The sequence below is a fragment of the Protopterus annectens genome, chromosome 12.part0 (assembly GCF_019279795.1).
Source record: "Protopterus annectens isolate FY-2018-M chromosome 12.part0, PAN1.0, whole genome shotgun sequence".
NCBI lineage: Eukaryota > Metazoa > Chordata > Ceratodontiformes > Protopteridae > Protopterus > Protopterus annectens.
Window position 1 is genome coordinate 732,791,802 of NC_056746.1, and position 26,858 is coordinate 732,818,659.

Below are 26,858 nucleotides of genomic sequence, written 5' to 3' on the forward strand. Positions count from 1 at the left end.
AGCTGACAGGGCTTGTGGTGGAATTGGCAGAATTGAGAAAGGTCTGCATTAAATAGCCAAGTGAATACCACATCCAGTACAGACTCAGGTGTCTGTGACAGGAGACAGTGATGGCAGATGAGGACGAGATTCTGACTGAACTCTTTCTGGACTTGGATGTGTCTCTGCTGTCCTCTACCTATTGCCATTCAGTGTGTTCCCCAAACTTTCATGTCCATCACCATGTTTGTTTGTCTTGTATGTTCTGTATGCCTGCTCCTGCTACGTAACCTACTCTACCTACCTAACCATCTTATTCTTAACCACCTTCCCGAACATTCGTCTAGACAAAAAAAAAATGGGCACCGATCTCACACCATACACAGCTCTGCACTTCACCTATGTGTCTACTTGACACACTTGATTTGTTCCAATTGGTCATACAGCATTATTCAGTTGTTGTCACTATCACCAATGTGGTAACCATCCAAAGTCAGTAAATTATTGTTAGAAGTATAGATTCATCTTGTGAAGAAATGGATAACTATGGTTCTCCTACCAGCAACTCTTCTCCCCTTCTCCCTGTATCCTACCTTCTACGTGACTCCCATTTTTAAATCTGTACTATCAACCCTATTTCATGCTTTTAATCTGGTCAGAAAAAAGAATCATGCACAACACACATGGCCAGAGATGGCCCATAAACAAACACTCTTTCAGTTTTTGTCCTCAGCATATGTGTTTTGCTTGGTATTGCACAGCAATGATAAATTCCAGTAAGGGATGTTTCATATCCAATGGCAAAAACTGAAGATTTTAACTTCAACCTCACTAGTATGGTTATCGTCACATAAATGTGCTTAACCTCATTGCACTATAGAAATAAAGACTGGTAGAATTATGAGGATATAGTTACTCTTTTATGTTTAATAGGCTACAAGATATAATATACATTTTATGAGATGATGCCTATATTCTTCCCTGTTGTAGTCTTTTCCTCACTGTCACTTCGTATGTGTCATTTTTACAGTTTGTAGTCTGATTTTCTATGTGGTCTTCTCATATAATGCTCAGGTCTGCTTCTGCATAGTGTTAAGGGTCTGAATCCAGCAGTATGTCAAATGTTATTTATTTTCTTTTTCACATTAATATTATGTGTGTAACTGTTGGCTACTTATGTTATTACCCGACCATCATCCTGCTTATGATTCCATAATTGTTCCACCATCCTTTCCCTGCTTAAGCCTTATGTCTGACCACTTCGAGATGCACATTATGACAGAGTTATTATGATGATAGACCTCAGATTAACACACCACAATGATGGCCACAAGTGTCCCATAAATAAAATATTTTCTCTCTCTCTGTCTCTCTCTCTCCCTTTTTTTACCCTTTTGTCTAATCACTTTTTCTCCTCAGTATTTATGTGATACCTGGAACTGAGCAGTAATGGTAACTGATGGTAATTTACAGTTCACATATTATGGCATAAACTGGAAAGTTTTTGCCTTTGGTTGCAATAGTCTGCTGTCCCTTGCACTAGTGTGCTTAGCCTGCTTGTGCTGTGGAAAGTCATATAAGGAGACAGCAATTATACAGCTGAATGTACACCATATGGAATGCTTCCATTGTAACTACTGCAATGAAGTAAGCTTCACACAAACTTCCTTACTTCTTAGTGTTTCCATAGTTCCTTCAAATGTGTGTGTGTTTTAGCATATGGCATTTGTGCTGCTTTGTGGTGTGATCAAGACTGTTGATGCAGGATTGTTGCTGTTTGAATCCAGCAGCAAGTCTAAAATTATGGACATTATCATCTGTTATTGCATTTTGCCCTGTTAAACTATGGATGCATATATTAATCCACCAGCATTTCCCCTCTTGGTCCTTTATGTGTTTCACAATCTTCACAAACCTGTTCCCAGCAATAATTGCAAGACTTCTGGTCAAATCAAGGATGTATGGGGTGACAATATACAACACTAGGCACAATTTAAAAATATTGCTCCTATGTACATAGGGTGTGCTATGGTTAAAGCTTTAACATTAGCATGCATTGTCAGAACTAATTTAAGTCTGGCATTAAATGTATGTTATCACCCGCGGTGGTGGTTCTGCGGTAGTGTTGTCGCCTCACAATAAGACGCTGTCCGGTTTGATTCTCAGCTGGAGTGTCTTCTGGTTGTGTGTCAGGCCTGGCAAGCTGGTATGTAAAAATTAACTGCCAATCATTAGCGGACTGAAGTTCTGCTGTGGCGACCCCTAACTGGGAAAAGCCAAAAGACACAAACAAATTAAATGTATGTTATCATGTGATTTTAGTAGTTAGTGATGTGATAGAAACAAACTCAGTTGCATAAGGAACACTACAACATGCCTTAAGCATGTACAATTGGCAAATATGAGGACAGTGTAAGTATGCACCTGTATTATCCATATAATGAATACTTTACTGCAGTGATCACGACACACGTAAATGATGACACAGAAACCATTAACATGATGAACATATGTTCTGAAATTGCTTAGAATCCGATCTGCCATATGTATGTACTCCTTATTTGCTTGAAGCTTAGCATGGAATACCATTGGCCACTACTCCTGTTCTAAGCTCAAAAAGTCAGAAAATTACTATGCATGCACTAATACTTTATCATTCCTGCAAATGAGCTTGTCATCAGAGTGCTTCAGAAAATGATTTTGACAAAGAAAAATTAAAGCCATTAGCTTATATTTCTTGTGTATTTAATAACAGCTTGCTTTACTCAAGATACAGTGAGTTCACTGATTTTTGTATAAACACTACATAATATAAATCATAGTTGCACAACAGCACATTGCACCTATAAATGATGTACAATAGTGTGGGACATTTGCACACATACTTGTTGAGTGGTATTAAGTAGTGTCCTTTCATATGATGGACATGTATGTTGTATTAATATCGCACAGTGTACATACCTTATAAAATAGTCATAGTGACACACCAACTAACAAAGACTTACATACAATAATTCTGAGCTGAACAGTCAGGAATGCTTGGTTGTCACTCAGCTATGATTATCATCCATCACTGATTCGGTCAAGACCACAATGTGAAACAGTTACATTTTTGCCTATGAATGAAAGGCTATATAACCTATCAGAAAAGAAAATCATTACATGTAATCAACTCATTGCTGTTTCATCTGCTTGTCAAAATACATTCCTTTTTATCAAAAGGTGTGATGCATGCTATCTGCTCTACTACACATTGATGATGTCATCCTTTCAAATGTGTACACTTCTAATTAGACTTCAGCTTTGGGGATTGTAGTTTATACAGTGTATTCTAGATTGTGTAACTGGGTGGCCATGGTGGTGCAGTGGCTAGCATTGTCACCTCATAGCAAAAGGTTCTCAGGTTCGATCCTTGGCTGGGGTGCCTTCTGTGCAGAGTCTGCATGTCCTCCCTGTGGTCGCGTGGGTTTCCTCTGGGTGCTCCGGTTTCCTCCCACATCCCAAAGACATGCTGTAGGTGGATTGAACACTCCAAATCGGCCCTAGGTGTGAGTGTGTGTACCTTCACTGGAAAGTTGGGCACTGGGCTGGCAACTCAACACTGTAAAACTCCACTGCCAATCATGAGAGGACAGGTGATCTGCTGTGGTGACCCTTAACTGGGAAAAGCTGAAAGAAGAATTCTAGATTGTGTAACTGTGGGCAGCTGTGATGGTGCAGTGGTTAACATTGCCACCTCACCGCAAGACATTCTCCGGTTCAGTTCTTGGCTGGGGTCCCTTCTGTGCAGTGTCTGCAGGTCCTCCCTGTGATTATGTGGGTTTCTCTGGGTGCTCCACTTTCCTCCCACATTCCAAAGACATGCTGTGGGTCAACTGGACACTCTAAATTGACCCAACGTGTGTGTATGTGTGCCTTCTGTTGAAGGTTGGGTGCCAGGCTGAAAAGTCCACACTGTAAAAATCCACTGCCAGTCCTTCTGCAGACTGTTGTTCCACTGTGGCGACCCCTAATGGGAAAAGGAGAAGAAGACTCTAGATTGTGTAACTAGATGCGTAGGTGGTTTGAAGCTAGCAATGAGTAACTAGTGTGTGTGTGTGTGTGTGTGTGTGTGTGTGTGTGTGTGTGTGTGTGTGTGTGTGTGTGTGTGCACGTGTGTCTCTACTGCTAGGTAGAAATGATTTCACCCATAGGTCATGTGTGTGCATTTCTACTCAGGGGAAACATTTATAGTGGGAGAGGGCTCCCCCATCAATTTCTTCCCCTTTTAACACAATTGTTCTGCAAAACACTGATGATGTTATCTTTCCAAATGCACACTATCTCAAGTATGTAATCAGACTTTTTCTGTGGTGCTTATGGTTGATACAATGTACTCTAGACTGAGTAGCTAGGTAGCTAGGCACATGGGTGGCTGAAATCCAGCAGTGAGTGAGTGGCTGGTATGATTGTGTATGTATCTTTACTGCTTGTTAGGAGTGGCTTTTCCTACAGACTGGATGTATACCCATCAAGGGCTGTTCCACTCCTTTTAGCCCATACAACTTCTTTAGTAAACACTGATGAGGCCATTTGTTGAAGTGTGCTTTATCTCACCTTTGTAGTAAAACCTGAAAATGATACAATGCTGTCTAGCTTGTGGACTTACGTAGGCAGGAGTTTGAATCTGGTATTCTCTAAATATTGTAAGTGTGTGTGTGTGTATGTGTGTGTGTGTGTGTGCGCTTCTATAATCACAGAGATGGTGTCACACATGACCTACACTCGTAAGACATTGACAGGAAAAGAGGGAACCCACACTACTCTTTCACTCAATTTTAAAGTACAGATATGACTTGCAACTTAATGATGATGGTCAATTGCCATCTTGTTTTTCCATTCAAAGATCCTGGAAAAGTGTAGTCATAAGGAACTACTTCAGTACCTCTTAAAAATGATCTCCTAACCCCAACACAACATGGTTTCTGACCAGGCCATGGCACCACTACAGCTATTCTCAACTTTTCTGACACCATTAATAAAGCTAGAGAACAATGAAAGTTTATCTCCTCTGTTTTCGTACATTTTTTAAAAGCCTTTGACATTTTGTCACATGAGAAACTTCTAAATGAATTGTCCTGTCTAGCCCTTTCCAAACCAACTATTCTATGGTTCCCTTGCTGCCTTTCTGAAAGATATCACTCTGTGAAATGGCTCTCTTCTCTCTCTCCTTTTCTCCTAGTTAAAACAGATGACTTTCAAGGCTCTATTCCAAGTCAACTGCTTTTTGACATTTTCATCAATAACCTACATACCGCATCTCAGCAAGCTTTCCTTGTTCAGTATGCAGATGACTCAAGTCTCATCTTATTTATTTATTTGGCATTTGTTGACTGGGATAGTCTGACTGAGCTATTGCCCTTTTTCAGAGGAGGCCCAGGGAAAAGCTCCACATAAAAACTTTAGCATCAGTTTTTGTAATAGGAATAAACAATTCAAAGTACAAAATGATTATGCAACAGCTATTGCAAATTCAAGTAAGAAGAAAAAAAACAACTAGTACAATGAGCTGGTGATTGCAAAAGACTGGTAGTAACACATATTAGACTGTTGTCTATGGCCAGCAGAACATTTTGAAGTCAGTTTACATTTGGTTACAGGAGGCAAAGAATTTTTTATGAGCCAAGCTGTGAATAAAGAGCAGGTGGTTGGAAGCAAGTGCTAGGTAGTGTAGGATGATAGAATTAGGAGAGTATCATGTAATAAGAGGAGGTCATTTTAATAAAGAAAGGTTAGTGATTGGGAGAGGTAGAGCTATAGAGATGAGGTGAGGGGGGGGTGGTTCATCTGCCAGCTCACTAAAACTACAGTACATGACATAAGATGCCTTCAACTTAATTGAACTGTGGCTATATGAAAATCAACTTTTACTTAATACCAAACAGACCAAATTGCTACTATTTTTTTTTCCGAAGGCACACACCAAATCTAAAAGTAACTTCCACATTATCTCTCCAAACAATACAGCTACTAAAGTAGTTAACCATACCAAATTGCTTGGAGTCACCAACTGGAGGAATGCTATAATAAGATAGCTATATTTGTAGTCACATAAAGCTCACCATACATGCTCTCAACTAGTTAGAACTCCCACATCAACTAAGCCATACACAGCTGCCCTTCTGTCTCCTCAGTACTTCATCATTATCTCCCCATTCACCATCTGCCCTCTCAAGACAATACCCTGTCTGAAATTTATAAACCAGAAAATATACACTCACAGAATATAGCCAAACTAAGGAACTGTATCCCAAATTCAGTCAGAACTATATCAAACCTGTATGTATTTAAGTCCTCTCTGAAAGAACTTCTCACTAGTTCATGGCTATACCCATGCACCTCTCCTTTACGATGTAAATCATGGAATACTTTACATTTGTACTATCCTTTTATCATACTATCTGTCTATACCCTTTCAGCACTTGCCCTGACCCATTTTTGTTGGGGGGGTCTTGTATTTCCTAGCATAGTAGACTATGCTTCTAATACTTTTGTATATACTGATTGTCATATTTAATTGTAATTTTATTTCTTTTATCATTATATCATTGGTGTCTGCTCGTGCTTTACTGTATGCTATGTATTCCACTTTCAAATTGTATGCATATTACATCTAGAAATAATGTTTTATTTTGTGTTATTTAACTCTCTGGATCTTTTCTCACTAGGCCTCTGGAGAAAATGAGTATTTATAACATTTTGGACTTTCCTGGTAAACAAATGACAATAAATAATAAAACACTGCTTTCAAATATGCTCTGTCACACAGTTGTAGTAGCAGTTATCCTGTGGCATGCTCTAATATTCTCCAGCTTGTGTACTTTGTCAGATAAGTGTTCAATCTCAGCAGTCACTGAACAGTAAGAGTGTATGTCTGTGATTCTATTGCTAGGGCTGAATGGCTTCCAGCATAGTTCCTTTGTGCTGATTTATAATGGGAGAGGGCTTCCCCATTAGTTTCTGTCCCTTTTAGCCCAAACAACTGCTTTGGACTACAGTGGTGATGTCATACTTTTTTGAGACCGTACCTGTAGTGCAGGCCTTCAATACGATATGTGGTTGACTGCATAGCTGTAGAGCAGCAGGAGACACAGAAGAGGCTTTATAGTTTGCTTGAATATAGTAGCTGGTTTTGTTTACAATGACTTGTAATTTCAGAAGTTCTAAGCTGGTAACATGTGGGAGATGGCTAAAAATACTGAGGTCATATAAAACTATGTAGATTCTCCCACAGTTCTTAGTAAGTGGTAAATTGTGGTAGGTGCTAAATCCAAGTACTAAGGAATCAACACATTGAAGCCATGTTTTAGTAACTGCAAATATATGGGTGCATTTGAGGGTCATGAATGCTTCAGGCGTGGACATTTTTTTTTTAATTTAAACTCCTGTATTTAACCTGCTTTTAAGCAGTGCTACCTCTGTGGAGGCCAAACTCAAATTTCCTAGGTTAAAATTGTGGAATATGTTTTGTTACCAGTATCACAACTGTAGTATATGAATAGTTAGGGGAACATACCTTGCTCCAGGCTCACAAGTCAATGTCTTGAAGTTACCTGTATTAGTAGTCTGTCTCTTTGTAAATGGCAACTTATTCCATAGGAAGGCACCCTAAATCTGAAATATATTTTCTTCAGGCTGCTATTATATATAACTTTTTCCCTACAAAGATTGATATTTTTGTTGTAAATGTAAAATAACACAAGTTAGTTCTTAATTTTCTTTATTGCTCTGATAATGATCTCTGAATTTATTTATTCCAACCTGAATTTGGGACTTAATACTGCAGGTCTCTTTGTTGATATAAGAAGGGTTTTCAAAACAATCAACCATACCCTTAATCTCGACAACCTCAAAAGACTCAGCTTTGAAGATAACACTATTTTATGGTTTCACAGCTATCCAAAAATACTACCTTACATAGCAGTGTGTCATCTTGAGGGTCTGTGGTAGATCGTCTTCTCTTCTCTCTCCTTGTTAATGATCTCCCCCTATAATTATCAATCTTACATTAATAATGTATGCGAATGATATACTGCTCCTTCAATCCAGTACTAGCTACTCTGACATGCAAACCAAATTATAGAACAATTTTACTCAATTATGCACCTGGTCTGCTTCCAACAAAGTACTGATTAACCCAAAAACCCATGTCATGGTCTTTGCCTCAGCCAAGAAATTGCTATTCTGTTAACAGATCTTAATGAGAACATAATGCTTAATGTCACTGAACAGAGGCACCTATGACTAATAATTAACCCTGCCCTTTCCTTTTCTCCACATCAAATTTTGCAATTAATAAGGTCCTTGTGTAATAACACATCTATAACACTTCTACCATGAAATTATCACTAATAGGAAGACAACTGATGCTATATGAATGACCACAATACCAGGCAACAGAAAAGTATGTTTGCGCATGTTGTGCATCAACTGCATTAAAGCTCAAATGAAAAACATTTATTGAACTGAATGGTTTTCTCAATAAGGGACAAGATTCACCAGTATATGGGGCTAAGTACTTCAGGCAGAACATGATGGGAAGACAGACTGCCTCCAAAACCAAGCTCTATATACAGGTGGATCTATACTGCAGGCTTCAGGAGTTGGGGGTTGGGAGACCATGAATATGCACATGTACAGTTCAGTGCAGTGAGAGAGCTTGCATTGAATTAAAAGATTTTTTTTTTTCAAAAAAACTATTTTATTCGGATACTGAAGTATAAGTTATTATGTTTGTCCCATGTTATGTGGTTTGCCTAAATTATTTAACAAAAATGACAAAACATAATTTTATCCAATAGCAGCAACATGAAATACATCATGGAACAATCTTGTTCCAGTTGGTTAGGGGTCACTGCTGTCAAGCTTTCAACCTCTTCTTTGCTGAGTTTCTTCAGGAATCCCTTATCTTTTGAGACACTCACTGAGGTGGGCAGCTAAGTGACAATTTTGCAACCTGTTACTACAGGAGAGGTAAGTGTCAGTCAGTAGCTACACTACTTTATCCTAGGCCCTCAAAATGTTCTTCCATTTTGCCTAAAATCAGTAGTTATAGTTTAGTACTCCTAGGGGGTTGGTTTCATAGGCAAACATACAACCAGAACAGCAGTCAGATCTCCTTTAAATAATTCTTCAAACTGCCACAGGGATTCTTTACTGAACAGTTTCCCTTTTGAATACAGAATTTTCAGAGTACATAGTCACTCTCCCTTGAAAATTCATGGGGATCCTTCCCATAATGAATCTACATATGGCATAGGATTTTCAAAGTTACAGAAAGTTTTTAATCTGACATAATTAAGTGTTTCCTCAACACACAGATTTCTTCAGTTTTAAAATATAACATCTACTTTTCTAGGTGGGGAAGAAAAAAAAATCTCATGCTGTGCTCTTTCCAGGTAGCTTTAGAAAATTAAATTATTTTTCTCATGGAGGTAAGAAAAACTCTGCCAGAAAATTTCTCAGGCAGATTTATAAAGTGGCAACCTGTACAAAACTGTTTTCCTGACCTCTGCAATTCATCAATGTAGTATTATATTTTGATAAATGAAAACAAAATGAGAAATAGCAGGAAATATCTCATGTCAACAATTATCCTCATAAAATTGCAAGTCCTGTTTTGTAGGCTCTGTTTTACACACCATGACTTTTATTTAGCACATGGAGTTTCAGCAATGCTAGTGTAAACCAACAGTACTTACAACAGTTGCCTGTTTTCTCTTGGTCCCATTACCTTTTAATGTAAACAGCATAACATACAACTCCCAGTTTGATACTACATGGAAAGCTTCCAGCTTGGTTCTTCCCTACATACTGGACTTCCCTGGACACTCCTTATCACATGCATCTGTTGATGGAAGACTCAGGGGAAACAGGAATCTGAAGCTATCTGCTGCCTTTTTTTCATTATATATATCCCGAAAAGCACTTGTTTTACATTGGGACTTGCTGGCCTGGTCTGTTTTGGCCTTAAAGGCAGAGGCTCAGCGGCCCAGTCACCACTCTATGAAATATATTATTCAGATGGGAGAAGGATGTGAATGTTTTAATGACTGACTTGCTCTAATTGTTTGGGTAGACCTTTCAACTGTTCATCATTTGTAATCCCTGGTCCTCATTTTGGTTCAGAAAAAAGCCTGTTTCATAACAAGATGGTTTGTTGCTCATTTAAAAGGCCACACATTAAATGTTAAGAATTTTAACCAATAGTCTTAATCAGATAACAACGTGGCACATTGTTTTGTTAACAAACTATGTTATTACATATAAATCAACTCAGTTTAGCCATGTTAGCAGCTTTCTAGAAAAAGTTGCAGCTAAAAGGTCTAGGACCTAAATTTTATCTGTGATTTAAACAGAGCATGCTGGAGAGGCAGATATGTGTCCCACAGATTGCTCCACATACGAAACAGGCTTCCCATCTATGTAAAGCTGAGTTCATCTTTTACCCAGTTTAAAAGCAACATAGATCACTGGATGTGGAATATAAATTTTATACTGGGCCTGGCGCCCATGTCACTTATATAAAAAGGCAGCTTATAAATGGCTGGCCGTCAGTGTCTTATTTGGATGCAGGACATCTCTATTCTTTCTGGAAAACTTGGCAAGGCTTAGTAAGGCCCCCAGGTCATTAGCTTAGTAGCAATCTATGAATTGTTCCACATTTTGCATGTTGTTTTACACATTTTGAAATGCAATGAACCCAGTCTGACAGACTGAGTTTCAAGAATCTTGCTTAGGGGAAGCGTCTTCCATAATCCTGGAAGGTGTTAGGTAATGTATCTACTGTGTGCATGTGTGTGTGTGTTTTTATGTGCACCTGCTTGTATGCATATGTTTGTGTGTGTGTGTGTGTGTGTGTGTGTGTGTGTGTGTGTGTGTGTGTGTGTGTGTGTGTGTGTGTGTGTGTGTTTTATGGATATTTACTTGTAATACTCGATTTCCTGATATGGTATTAACTCTCCAGTAATGGATTCTATGCATAGACTTTCAAATAGAACCAAATATCCATCATCTTACAAGACCAGAGAAAAGTTATTTCTTAGTAACCTATAATGAAGGAAAATATAATTACAATTCCTGAAGTCTTTCTAAGAAGTTTACATTTTCCATCCATATAATTCTTTTAGAAAGGAAGTATTGTATCTTTTCAGTTTTTACTTAATGTGGCTTGTTTAAAGGATGCAGAAGGTATGACTGTATTCATTAATGGATCAGGTTTTTGTCAGTGAGGCACAGCATGGTACAATGATCTCCTGGGGTTTTCTTCACATAATCAAAATCTCTCTGTGCAATTTTAATTTGCTAAAGCTTGTCTGTGTAGTAAATTGTTTCTGGCTGTTTGTCTGATTGCTGCACTTTTGTAAGGATGTGTGTCAGGGCCAGTCATAATGCGTTTAGCTGTCTCTGAGAACACAGTAGCGTGCTTAAAGAATAAGACATTATTTTTTTCTGCTTTAATCACTATTAGTTGGAGTGACTGTGGAGTGAGAAAAATGAAGTAAAGAGTTATGCCAAGCAAAGCCTAAATGGGAGTAAATGGGAGTGCATGGGGACAGAGTTGCAAAAAAACACTTTCTGATTTTGTGAAGATCTCACTTGCAAAAAAGTAGCTTACATTAAAATACACGTGCTTAGATGAGATTTACCATGAGAAATCAAATGTCATTTAATCAATGTGTGATACAAAGTAGTGACACTTAGACCACAAAACATTCTTTAACAAATTATTTTGTGGGAAACAAGTCACTTGCACCTCCCTGATGGGTGCAAGTCCTCACACCCCAGAGTCGATATATATCAATACTGAGATCATGCGTACTCATTGAAGAGGGAAAATGAGGAACAAAAAATGTAATTCACCGTACCCCTCATCTAATTTCTCCAGAAATGAAACTAAAAGCACAGTATCTGCAATGAAGGCAGTTCCTATTCATTGCCTGTGATCTTTGTCTTGCAATTATTTGTGATACAACAAAACAAAGCATTATTGCTAGTACTGTCACCATTTAAATGTGTTTTTAAAATAAGTAGCTTTCAAGTAGCAAATTCCAATCATTTATGTTTATAGAGGCAGAGTGTCTAGGAATAATAGAAAAACTCTTTCTTGGAATAAATAGACATGACATTTAGAATTACATGATCTATGGAATATAGTTTTCTAGCATTGGCCAATACACATAAAATACAACCAATAAAAAAGGACAGCTGGGTGCACAAGTCCCAGGATAAAAAGTGTCCAATCCTGGTATGTGCACTGGTGTCGGGAATGGAAAAAAATGACAGTCTAGAATACTCAAGACACAGAAACATTCCTTCAATGGAGTTAAGCTAGCTCAGAGTGAGGATGGCTTCCTTGTTGTAAAAGGAGGTAGTAGTCCACAAAAAACACAAAAACTGATAGGCAAAAAAAAAAAAACATAAAGATGATAAAGTGGACTATTGAGGATAAGGAAGAAATTGTATTGTATTCAAAAGATTAATAGAGAAATTAGAGGAAAGAAAAAAAAAACTTGCTGAAGAAAAATTGTCAAAAGCTTCAAATGCAGATTTGTGTTCATTAATTTTAATACAACAGATCCATGACAAACATTATATAGTAATAATTGTTATTGTTTTGTTTTTGTGTGTGTTGGTTACTAGTTTAAAAACATTACATAGACCAGGAAACTTTGGACTGTTTGGAATGAAAAGTAACAGAGGAAGTGTAGTGTTATAAAGCACAAAACCTAGAGATTTTTGAAAGGTATTAAAAAGAAACATGAACATTGGAAATAAAAAGAGATCTGCTATGATGCAATATTTATGCAAATGAGAAAGTCAAACTAATCAATACAAAAAAGCAGCTCCAAAGGTATTTGAAGAGAAATACAGGCAAAGGCAGTATGCCATGGAACATTTCACAATACAAAATGTAAGAAAACAAAGGGAGAAAGTAGAAAAGGAGGATTAGTAATGGAGCAGTTAAAGAGATAGAGACTGAAGTTATGAATTACCTGCAAAGTGAAGGATTTAGTGTAGCAACTCCATCTCTAGCAATGTCACAGCATGATGGAAAAATGAGTCCCCAAGTTAAGGAGAAACAGGTGGAAAAGGAAGCATCTGATGACTTGCCACATGAAGATACTCTGGAGCCTTCAGTAGGAAACCAGAACAAATGCTCATTTGGAGTTGCAAAGCAAGGGAAACAGTGACAACTCTAACCCAGATAATATTGTGGAGTGATAGACCATTGAGCCCCCTTATGAAAGAGCAATGGATGGTGCACGATGCAGTTGAAGAGAATATGTCACAGGAAGCTATTCTGGAACTTTCTGTAGATTGCCCACAGGAAATAGAGACCAAATAACATGTTCTCAGTTTAGAAGAAGAGGTGCTTGATTTAACAGAAATGTATAGTCTTATTAAGATAGATGAAATAAATAGATTACAGAAAATCAATAAGAACCAAAATGTCAGACGTCTGATAAAACAGATGAACACAGTAATCAAGACTACTAACAGAAATTCATGTGATATAACAGAAGTAAATAAGATATATTACTGTGCAGATAAATTAATAACAGATAAAGGGCCGGATTCGCAATGGCTTGCATGGAGTCTAAGAGTAGAGTAAGACTCTATGCAGCCATCATGTCCGACGAGCGATTCAGGAACAGCCTGTAGGGGCGTGTAAGAGAGCTCCTAAAACGGCTCTTACACGGACAGGGCTGGGACATGCAAATCACCTCAATTGCAGGTGAAAGGCATGCAAATGAGGTAGATTTGCGATTCAGGAAACCCGAACCTGTCCGAGTAAGAGCAGTGTTATTTGCAGAAATGTACTCAGTTGACAACTGAGTACCGTTCTGCAAATAGCAAAACGGAGCCATGACAGCTCCAAATAAAGGTTGCATCCAGTGCAGGAAGCATGCCAATGGCCAAATATACGGCCATTGAAAATGTTCCCTGATGCAAAATTAAAATAAAAATAATTTTTTTTTCGCCGATTTCCGATGTTTAAACGTAGCGCAGCACCGCACAAACAGGCTGCACTCTAAAAACCAGAATACTACAAATTAAAACCCACAAATGTGGATTTTATTGAAAGTGGTAATGTACAATGCAAGGGAATGGCAGGCTGAAGACAACATGGCCACTGAGTAGAGGTTGCTAAGGGGGGAAGCTCAGTCTAAGACATGTAACCAAGCATTAGTAGGCAATCCTATGTAAATGAGTGTTAGGATAGTGAATCGCTAGTTTACATTGCAAATGAGCACAGTCAGTGGAGTGTAGGAGTAGGATATGGGGAGTAACAGAGTAGAAGATAGGTGACATCATGAGGGGGGGGTATGTATGAAAGAAGTGAAGCTCATTGGAGCAGAGTGGCATGTGTCCGCTGTTATTTAGACATCATGGAAAGAGGTGTGTCAACAGGTAGGCTAAGGAAAGCCAAGAAATGGAAGGTGTATACCATGGATAACACCAAAGTTTCTTGCTGAGCGTGCATGCGCGTGTGTGTGCACCTGTAAACCCGAGAAAGACAGAGTGCGCCCATGTAAGCGTGAGTGCGCACGTTTAAGCTGGAGTAAGCATGTATAAGGCTGTTTAAGGAGTTGTAAGCACGTTTGTGCTGGTGTGCACACGTTTTAACCCAAATAAGCAAGTTTTACTTCATGTAAGCATGTGTGCACGTGTGTTAGTTGCTGTGCTCGTGTTTGCGCTTGTGTGCGTGGCGCTCCCCCCTGAGGAAACAGAAAGGAAAAAGGAAGCACAAGAAATAGTAGGAAGCTACCAGGGAGTACTAGCAGAGCTAGCAGGTGAAAACAATCAGAATCAGGCAATTACACAGGCAGTACACTAGCCCAGCCCAGCCTAGCACGTAAAACTCTGCAAACAACAGTCCATTATGTTTCTCACAAGAGACACTGCAGTAAGCTAATAGAAGTGAAAACTGAAAAAGCTTTACTGAGACAAAGAAATGTTAGGGGCTGCCATTGCTGTTATAAGGTGACATATGCAACATTCTGAGGGTGGTGACAATGGAAATGTGCTGGACAACCCACAGTGAGGAGACGGAGAAGAGTGTACAGGCCTAGGGTAACCTACCAGGGGCTACATGAGTTGGAGATAGGGGAGCGCTATAGAGTGGACAGAGACCTCCTGCAGCAAATTGTTGAGCTGTGCAGGCCACACCTCACACACAGAACCAACAGAGGGGAACCCATCTCAGTGGAAACCAAGGTATGTGTTGGCCTAAGTATGTTAGCAATGGGTACCTTCCAGAGACCAACTGGTGATATGATGGGGATATCACAGGCATCAGCATCCAGGGTACTACACCAGTTCCTGGATGCCATGTCAGCACATGTCGGTGATCATGTATATTTCCCCAATTCCTGTGAGGTATTGGCCAGCAATATGCGTCTCTTCCAGCAAATAGCGAAATACCCTGAGGTAGTGGGTGCAATAGACTGCACGCACATATGCATCAAAGCACCAGCCGGCGAGCGGGGTAGGGTCTACTTCAACCGCAAGGGCTTCCCCTCCATCAACTGCCAGGTCGTGTGTGATGCCCAGGGCATAATACTGAATGTGTATGCAGGCTGCCCTGGAAGCTACCATGATTCCCATATCTGGCATCTGATGCAGCTGTACCAGACATTTGCCAATGGGGACATCCCACATGGTCACCTAGTGGGGGATGCTGGCTATGCACTGGAGCCGTGGCTGATGACACCCATCAGAAACGCACGCACACCTGAACAGGAACGCCATAATGAGGCACACGCACAAACACAAAATGTAATCGAGCATGTGTTTGGGCTGCTCAAGTCACAATCCCGGTGCCTGGACACATCTGGTGGAGCCTTGCAGTACTCACCAACTACATGTACCTAAATTATCATGGTATGTGCTATGCTACATAATATGATCCTGTGAAAACAGCTGCAGCAGGACCAGCATAGGCCTGGGCCAAACAGCCCCCCACCATTACCAAAGCCATCACAGGCAGACCGTGACTCAGAGGAGGAACAACCTGAGCCTGCCCCAGTAGGCAGAAGGAGGCGTGCCCAGTATGCTTTGGCCTTGGCAAAGAGGCAACACATAGCACATACAGTGGCTCAGTAGGAACTCTGGAATTGATACCTCTCTCTGACTCGCACATAAAGTAAAAGGGATGCCTAAATTGACACTACCTGCTTCCAAACATGTGCAGGGAGTGTAGTATGTGCATCCGACATAGGCAGCTCTGCAGCACCACCTAAGGCATAATGCCATGTGTTAAGCAATATAAAGCAGTGCTAAACAACAATTACCACAATGTAGTATATGCAAACAAAATCACACACACCAACTAGCACAACTGTGGTCAATGTTCAGTAATATTGGGCAACGTCCAGCAATGTTGGTGAATATTGAGCAATGTCGGACAAACCTGGTATAAGTAGGGCATAGCTGAACAAAAGCCAACATGCTCATATTTGCTTAGCAGGCCCTTAAGCAGTCTGGTCTGATCAGTATGAAAACATAAAGCAGTGATGGGCCTCGAATACATGATACTGTGCATTATAGCCAAAGTACTGAACCACTAAACCATGACAGTATTGCAGTGGTCCAGCTGTATGACGGAATGTTGATAAGTCTATGCAAAGTATTCCCTGGAAACCCTGCAGGCACAGCATAATCCTTGTTGAGTTATGACACAAAGGTGAGTCCTGCAGTGAGAACAGAACCTGACTTCCAACACACACAGTATAAATGTTAATTTTGGTCATGTTCGCACACATTAGCAAATGTAGTGGACCCCAGATAGCAACATACTGAAGGGTCACACTGGGCATGCTCACACACTTGAATAAATGAGACAAATGTCAGGGAACAAAACATGGAATGTCAGAACTGGCCATGCTCACACACTTAGGCTATGTCTGAGTACAGCAGTGGACCATGCATATCTGGCAGTTGCATGTGTTAACCCAGGAACCTGTCACTATGCAGCAATCCGCCCTGTGCATACAGTTATATGACAACATATACATCTATAATATAGTAGAACCCTGTTATAATCAAATATGTTCTGCAGATACTGAAGTTCTTCATGGAAACTGGTAAAGCAAATATGACAAAGACCTGCAAACAGTATCAGCAATAAACATTGTGCATCTTGAACATTAGCATAGGTTCAGAGGTCGATACTAGGCTATTTGCCCTAGGGCATGTACAAGCCTAGTCAGAGTGTGTTTGGCATTTGGAACCCTGTCACATTACTACACTGTGTGTGTGTGAATAGTAAGTCACACAAGATAGTCCATGTACTTTTATGCTAGTGTGCCACTGTCTAGCAGGGACACAGAAGATATCCCAGGGGTAAATATACAATCATCCATACAGTCATCAAGATGTCTCCAGTAGGTGGTCAGTGGGTGGCTCTGCCTATGTGAAACTGGGATTACATTCTGTAGTGAGTGGAGCCTCTGGGATAAGAATCTGTCCCTCCACAATGTCCTATTAACATCTGTGCTGAGGTATACGTCCCTGCAGTGTGTAGCTCCAAGGGAGTTGGATATCCTGAGGTGGAGCATGTCCAGTAATTCTGGTATGGGTATAGCTGTAAACAACAGGCACACGTCATATCTGAGTAGGTGGTAAGCGACTGAGTAGAGCTGGAGTTACTGCATCTGAACTATGCAGGGCATCTGTGTGAGTCCCTAGATCTGCTTGGTGAGGACCATCCATGGCCAGTACAGTTGCTGCAGATGTCAGGTAAGGTACACCCCAAATGTGGCATTGTAACCAAGCATGGATGTGATAAGTATAGGGGCTCAATGACCTCACTCGATCTAGATGTGAAACCATATGGGATAAGGTGGCACACATAAAAGGTGTGTCCAACCACTTTGGCAACGTGAATGTTAAAGGCGACAGTATGAACAAGTGATGTCCCCAAACCCCTAACAACTCCTACCGTATGTAATGGAGTACTACCTATGTGGTAATGTGTGGGCATGTTGTTACTCCCAAAGGGGATGACTATGCAACTAATGGCATTTAGCTGTAGGCCATGGCTCAGGCACCAGTTATCCATCTCTGTGAGACCCTGATTGAGTATGCATGTGGCATCTGGAGAGCTGATCATGGCACCCAGTTTGCAGTCAAGTGCAAACATGTTCAGCCATATTCCCCCTGTAATAGCCTGTACGTAAGACAAATATATACTGAACAAGAGAGATTCCAGGACCAAGCTGTGTGGGATGCCATGTGTAACTGGTGTATAGTCAGACATGGCACCTGCAATTCTGACCATTTGGGTGCTATCCCTGATCTAGGTATCAATCCATTGTGTGAGATATGTGTTCAAATTGACACTGGTGAGCCTATGCATAATGGCCCAGTGGGTTATTGTGTTGAATGGTTTTGCAAGGTTCAGGTAGGCTGTGTGGATAGCCGTCCCTATGTTGATGGACATGTTAGCCATTTAAAGAATACCTACAGGTTCAAGAGGCAAGATCTGCCCACAACAATGCTGAAATGAGTAGGACACAGTGTCTGTAGGTTCCCAATGTCTATGAATAGGAATCCTGTGACAATATGCTATGATATGTGTGTCCATATACTGTGACATCATAATTGGTGGGTGTAAGATGCTAGACAAGGTCAGGGTCATACTGGCCTGGGCTACATGATCAGAGTGTACCTCCGTGTATCATGTCATGTGGTCCAGGGAGTAACGTCTGAGGTTACACACACCAGCATGGACAATGATGGTGCCAGTCTTGTACTTGCTTTGGAGTGACCTGACTGCCTGTGTTATGCGGCAGATCCTGGCACCCAACAGACAGTCCAAAGTGACTATTCCCTTGTCAGGGCTGGTGAGTGGTACGCCAGTGTGTCTGAACATAAGTGTCGCCTATTACAAGTGTATTAGGTGTGTTGTTCAGCCCGAAGGGCAGTGACTGTGTGGCACACTGACATTGTGTACTTAGTGATATGTGGGTATTGTAGTGGGATAGCAGGTGTGTGTGTGTCTGCTTTGGAGGTCTCTGCTGCTTAGGTAGAATACATTTACAGTATCCGAGTATGTCAATGTGTGCTAATGTGGTTTGAGTGCTGTTGCTAGAGGATATGTGAGACTGATATGTGGTGTGTGTGGTTACCTTCACCACCAGATAGACTGTGCCAGTCATGGGACGAGAGAGTTCAGCACCCTGTATGTCTATATAGGTGCATCTCACACATATATCTGAGTTTGTTGGGAGGAGGAGAGGGTTGTCTGTGTACATGAGGCAGATGTGACATTGTGTCAGTATCACAATATCCACCAGCTGGACTGAAGAGTACACACAAAACCGACCCCTGGACATGCCAGGATATTATCATGACATACTCTGTAGCCTGATCACAAATGATCAGTAGGGTGTTAAGCATGTAAAAGAGTATAACAGGGATTAGTGCTCATGTTCGTTAGTGTTTTGTAAAGAGGAACTGAGAAGGAGTCCAGACTGAATCATGTCACCTCCTTCAGCTATGTCATAAATATCAATGTACACACATATATGTCCTGAGTCAGGGCCAACTGTACCTGAGTGTCCATGCCGACATCATGACAGACAGGCCCATATGTACATACCCATCCCCCACTGACAATAGTCCACATCATCATACCAGGAGATATCACATGTAGAATGGATGAGCAGCTACCCCCACTGCCAAAGGTATGGCAGCAGGTGGAATACATTGATTCCCAATATGTGTCATGTACAAACTACAGAACAAACAGATCGTGCACTTGAACAGTCAGCTGAGCCGCACCCCCTACACAGGATGTGGAACCGTTGAATGTGTCACAGCTACATATGGCACTCTCCACAAGTGTTGGTGCACAACACACCATGGGAAGTCATGTCCAGTACGCCTATGAGGTCTGATCTGCAAAGTTATGGAGTCCATCATGGTTGCAGTCATAAACAGAGCTATTGGAAGCTGACACACACACAACCCTACCAACTGTGGTATGTAAATGTGCGGATCATGGTTCCCAAACATGCTAGACTGTTTGCAAGGCAGCCACCCAGGACATACATCAATGAACGCATCTACACATGTGTCACATAGACTTTGAATAGCCCTTTATCAACATCCCAGACACATGTAGTATCCACAAAACCAAGAAGCTGTGCATAAATATGTGTTGACATATGACGGAATGTCAATGTGTCCACAGATAGGTCACACAAGGTAAGGATACTGAGGTCATGTTCAAGCTGTTGACACCTGCTGACCCACATGGACCATTCCTGGAATGGCATAAAACAAAGTGTGCACACATCACCATGTCCAGTCTGATGATGTCACCATCCTATAAATACAGCAGGAGAAGGGAAACCAGCCAATAAAGCAAATAGCGCACCGTGTTAATGCATCTCTTTCCAGTATCATAAGTTAGGTAGGGGATTGAATCCTGCAAGGTGTGTGTGTGTGTGTGTGTGTGTTGGGAGGGTGTATGTATGTGTGCAGTTTCCTTTGAGAGGTGTTCCCTTTTTGGAGACTGGAAAAACTCAGTAAAGGAGGTACATTCCTCTTTGGAAAGTCTGATGATGTCACCATCCTACAAATACAGCAGGAGAAGAGCATCCAGACAGTAAAGCAAATAGCACGCCATGTTAATGCGTCTCTTTTCAGTATCATAACTTAGTTACGTAGGAGTTCGAATCCTGCAAAGTGTGTGTGGGGAGTTATGTGTGCAGTTTCCTTTGAGCGATGTTCCCTTTTTGGAGACTGGGAAAACTCAGTAAAGGAGGTACATTCCTTTTTGTATAGTCTGATGATGTCACCATCCTACAAATACAGCAGGAGAAGGGAAACCAGCCAGTAAAGCAAATAGTGTGCGGTGTTAGTGCTTCTCTCTAGTATCATAACATATGTAGGTAGGGGGTTGAATCCTGCAAACAGTGAGTGTATGTGTGCAATTGTTTTTGAAAGGAGTGCCTTTTTTTGGAGACTGTGAAAACACACTAAAAGAGGTGCGTTCCTCTTTGGAAAGTTTGATGATGTCACCATCCTACAAATACAGCAGGAGAAGAAAAAACAGCCGGTAAAGCAAATAGCGTGCAGTGTTAGTGGTATTTCTCTAGTATTATAGTATAGTGAGGTAGGGGTTTGAATCCTGCAAACAGTGAGTGTGTATGTGTGCAATATTTTTGAAAGGAGTACCCTTTTTGGAGACTCTGAAAACACACTAAAAGAGGTACATTCCTCTTTGGAAAGTTTGATGATGTCACCATCCTACAAATACAGCAGGAGAAGGTAAAACCACCAGTAAAGTAAATAGCATGCTGTGTTAATGTGTCTCTCTCTAGTATCATAGCATAATTAGGTAGGGGTTTGAATCCTGCAAACAGTGAGTGTGTAGGGGAGAGAGTTCTGTGTATGTGTGCAACGGTCTTTGAAAGGAGTGCTCTTTTTGGAGACTGTGAAAACACACTAAAAGAGGTACATTTCTCTTTGAAAAGTTTGATGATGTCACCATCCTACAAATACAGCAGGAGAAGGGAAACTTGCCAGTAAAGCAAATAGCGCACCATGTTAATGTGTCACTCTCTAGTATCAAAACATAATTAGGTAGGGGTTTGAATCCTAAAAATGCTGACTGTGTGTATGTCACTGTTGGTCAACACCGTGTGGGTTTTGCTTTTACTATGGTATGACATAGTATGATGACAACAGTAAGTGCATTGCAGACATCAGGTATCTGCGTGGCAAATATATATGTGTACATGCCCCCTCAATCAGTACATAGGTGTGAAGCCTGCATACTATATGAATACATTTGTTTCCATTGACAGGTTGTGCCGCTGCTATTCAGATCGTAGGTCACATATGTATGTATGTGACATGGCCATCCACTGTCATGTTCTGTGGCCAAGGTCATCTGTGGCACACACACCCATGACAGTTACTTAAGAGTACTGTGAGTGAGGGTATATGCCTGGGGTATATGTCAGACATGGTCATACACAACAAAGTCTTCCAAGAATGGACAGTAATTATAGGTGTATGACTGCCTTGTGGATATGCATTCAGGCCTCTAATGTCTGTGATACACCTTAGGACTCCACAATACCTATGGATATGTGGATACCAAGGGGCACATGACATAACATGGGTCTGTATGTACACAATGGTACCTGACATACATGTTGAGGGCTACCACCGGTGTGATACTGACGGGATAGTATGTATAGTACATGAGGATGACTATGCCATAGTATCACACAACATGTATCTGTCTGTATGATACCCTTGTGTAGGATATGCATCCCATCCAGGGAATGCATTGTAGGCCATTCCATGCATTTCCAGATTTGGATGGACACATTCCTAGTGTGTTTGCATGTACCTAAGGGGGCTAAATGACACACAGGTGTGGTCACAGTAATGGGTGGTGGTCATCACCACTGGTTAGTGTTATAGTGTAGCACTGGAAGGATCCAGTTGATACTGGGTTCCCTACTACTTTGTGTCATTTGTCAGGACATCATCCAATGATTGCTTATAGTTATGCTGTTGAGGTTGTGTATACTACCAGACTGCAAATCATTGACTATTAACGGTATCACCTGCAGCATAGTGTCAAGCTATGCTATACACACGTCTACCCATGTTAGTACATAACTGTAGTAGAATGCATACTGGCCATTGAAAGATGCAATGGGATGTTAATAATGTGTACGACAGGGTATGCCACACTTCCCATGTGCCCACTATGCACGTACATCCAGACAGAGCACACCCACCATGTTCACAGATGTACACTTGCTAATCTGTACTGCACACATCACACATGTACTGCCCACTTGCTAACACATGCTGCCAACACATCACACATCATCCAAGTGGCACATGGGTGGATAATACACACTCAGACCTAACAGTGGTGTAAACAATGCTACATTGACAATCAGAGCTTTGATGCATAATGTCTGCTCAGATATACCTACAAGGATGTAGTTAGACTTCCTTGTTGACAACTCGCTATTATTACTACACTACTATAGTGTCACCCTGTGCATCAGCACCATGTTAGCCTATCCCTCCGTCGATAATGGAGATGACAGGAGGTGGCACAGGTATCATCATATGCACAGGGTATTTTGTTGTTTGCCAGAGCCTGACATTGACCCATCCAATCAACATGTCTGTGTGTGTGTGTGTGTGTGTGTGTGTGTGTGTGTGTGTGTGTGTGTGTGTGTGTGTGTGTGTGTGTGTGTGTGTGTGTGTGTGTGTGTGTGTGTGTGTGTGTGTGTGTGTGTGTGTGTGTGTGTGTTAGTGTGTGTGTGTGTGTGTGTGTGTGTGGGACAACAGTACAGCATGGGCCAATGTTGCTGTAATGTGTGTGTGTATGTGTGAGCCTTAGTTGTTTGCTTAATGTGTGTGTCTGCATGCACACAGCTCCACCATGTGGCTGCTATATACGGTGGTTTGTGGGACAGCCACAGACTGTACCTGCTTGGCTGTACAGATCACTGTCTCTGGCCATGGACACAGTACCTGTGCCTGGCAGGGGTGCTGCGGATGGTATTGGGTATCAACCCTGACTGGGTACTGTCATCAGAGGCAGAGGTATGATGACTGGACCCATGTCCGTGCTGGGACTGGCCAGAACCACATGCACATTGTTTGCTGGGACAGACAATGGACAGGCCAGCCCAAGCATTGCTGGGGCTGGTACTGCCACTACGGGAGCGGCTGTGAGCTGTAGGCCATCCACGACCACTGCCAGCTGTTGCTGGCATGCGTCCGTGTCGACATCGCAACCATCCCGCATGGTCCTGGCTTGAGTAAGACATGTTGTGGAGGGCATCTATTGTCTCCCCCCAACGTCTATCAATGACCTTGGTGTATGTCCGGATGGCACCGGCAAGGTCACGGATGCTGTCATTGATAGCGGTTTTATGTGCCCTCTGCACCCTAAGTCCCTGCCTGGTGTACTGTTCCATACGTGCCTGAGCCTGTATTACAGCCCGGAACATAGTGGTCATCGTAAGACCTGTGAGGGCACGCCTGCTAGGGGCAATACGTCCAGTGGTGCTCCCTCGAGAACCCCTGGACCTCCGCCTATGTGGTACCATTCCAGGTCTACGGCTATGGCTGCTGTGAGGGGATGCACGTGCCATTGGTACCACACTCTCCTGGTCAATGCCAACTGTATGCTGTCCCTCCCCTATGGCCATTGGTGGTGAGGGATGTAATGGCAGTATGAGTGTGTGCATAGATGGGGTTGAACGCTGTGTACTGTCGATTTGTGGACCAACGACAGACCCTGTCAAATCTCCCTGTGCCAAAATACATGTGTTATCATCACCACTATCCGTGGCAGTGGTTTCAGGTCACCTGCTGCTTTCACCAAGCCCTACCTCAGCACCTGTGAGAGGAAGACAGGAAACACATGTTACGGTCTATACATGCACACATGCACACATGAACACATGAACACATGCACGCATGCACACATGAACACATGAACACATGCACACATGCACACATGCACGCATGCACACATGAGCACATGAACACATGCACACATGCACACATGCACGCATGCACACATGAACACATGAACACATGAACACATGCACACATGCACATATGCACACAGGCACACAGGCCCACAGGAACACATGCACACAGGAACACAGGAACACATGCACACTCCTCACTACAGCAGATACACACAACAGAAATCCAAATCATACTCAATACTGGTTGAAGGTGGGTAACAGTATCACAAGGCAAACAGTCACCCACACTGTCAGCATGCAGGACAAGTGTTGATCAAGTCCATGCAGTGTGAGTGTAGACAGCCATAGTTAATGACAGTGTACATGGCTGTGGTGCATGTGTGTACATGTTCAGTGATTGCCTACACCCTGGAACACAATGTGTACAAGGACACAACATTTCTGTGCAAGTATTATAAGCTCTGCAATGTCCTGTGCACCATCATGCACAGGTATACATACCATGGCTGTGTGTGTTATCTGTGTGTCACATGTATTTCCATGTCTGATTGCAGTGTCTGTGTCTGTAGCAGATAATTGTGGACACAGATGTAGCACATGCATGCTATGTACACACACGGGATGAGTGGTGCATGTATACGTGATGGGATACCAATCCTGGACATGGACATTGTAACAGTATGGGGTGTAGTACCAATAGCCATCATCATCATGCATCATGTGGTCACTCAAGGCCACTAAAGTGTGCTAGACCACCGCCTAGCATGCTGTACCTGAACCGCAGTGCCGTGGCTAAGTTCCCAATTACACAGCCACATTGCACAAGGGTGTGTGAGGTGTCCAGTAGGGAGCATTGCCTAACATGACTATGTTATGTGTTGAGGAGTGTTGCACAGCCCCATGCTAGGCCCCTACCCTTCAGGTATGGTATGTGTGGTGTGTGTATGACATGTGGGATACTGAAGTGTGACCTGGCAGCAGGTGTCCGGTTACACTATGTGTAGCATGTTGAGGTGTACTGCGTATAACAAACATGTTGTGTTGTGTACATGTGTGTGAACTATGCCTATCCAATGTGCAGTACAGTGTTGCCACATTTATGTCTGATGCTATGTGCATTGTATGTGATTGAGGCAGCTGCTGACATTACTGAGATGTTTCACGTCACACAGCAAACATACACAACATGCATTATGTGTAGGTGTGTTATGTGTACATGGCCTACACCTCACCTATGACATGCACAGTTCAATACCAAGTTTAAAGTGTTAACATGCTCACCAGCATGTAAAGTCTGCCCTGCTGCCACACCAGAGGGACCTGCAAGAATATGACACAGTTTGTCAGTGGCCACAACTGTGACATTGCTACTGTGAGTGTGCTAAACTACAGTAGAACAACAGGCATAGGTGTACAGATACTATTCAAATTATCAGTATTGCACACAATAGGCAGCACAATTGCTAAACACTGTACACATCTCACACATGCATAATCTAACAATACAGGTAACAGTAGTCTACAGCTAGGGCATGTTACCTGCATGCTCCATGTCACTATACTGGGTGGCTCCGGCCTCCATGATGACACATGTGTGATGTTGTTGTTGCTGTAGGCCAGAAGCCACCACACTTAGCAGCAGTTCCTCCACTCTGGTGAGGGGGGGATGTATGGCCACCCCAACACCTGTGGCAAGCTGTTGTCTGTGGATATCAGACGCACGCCGCTGGACATGTCTAATTAAATCACTGCAGTGATGGAATACCTGCTCATATGTCCGGTTATGCATGCCTATGTCATTTACCAGACGAACAAGTTCTTGCCACAGTGCAGTACACTCCTGCTGGTGCTGGCTGGCCCTTGAAAACAGCAGGGTATAGTGCTGAACCAGGCTGTGGTGGATTTCCTGTTCCTCTGTAGCTGTGTAGCAGTAGTTCCTGTGATGAGCCATAGGCCTGGAAGACAAGTAAATGATATGTGTGAGCAAGTCATGTGGCACACTTAACATTACACAGTACAGATATCAGTTAACTGCCATATATAGCATTTGTTCGTCTGTCAGAGGATACACACATTCAATACCACATATCAATGCTCAGCCCACAACTGGCTGACAGTGCCTGCCACACTCCACATGACACACCAGTATACACCAGTACTCAGCTCACTGTTTGGGATGCAATGCACAGCATTGCCAGGGGGGTACATATCAAGCTAATGCATGCAGAAATATGTCATCCATTGCAATGAATGTGAAGTACAGTTACAGTATAACCAGTAACCCACCCTAGTCGTTGATGCCATACCCCTACCTAACATATGTGCACAGTTGTTAATATA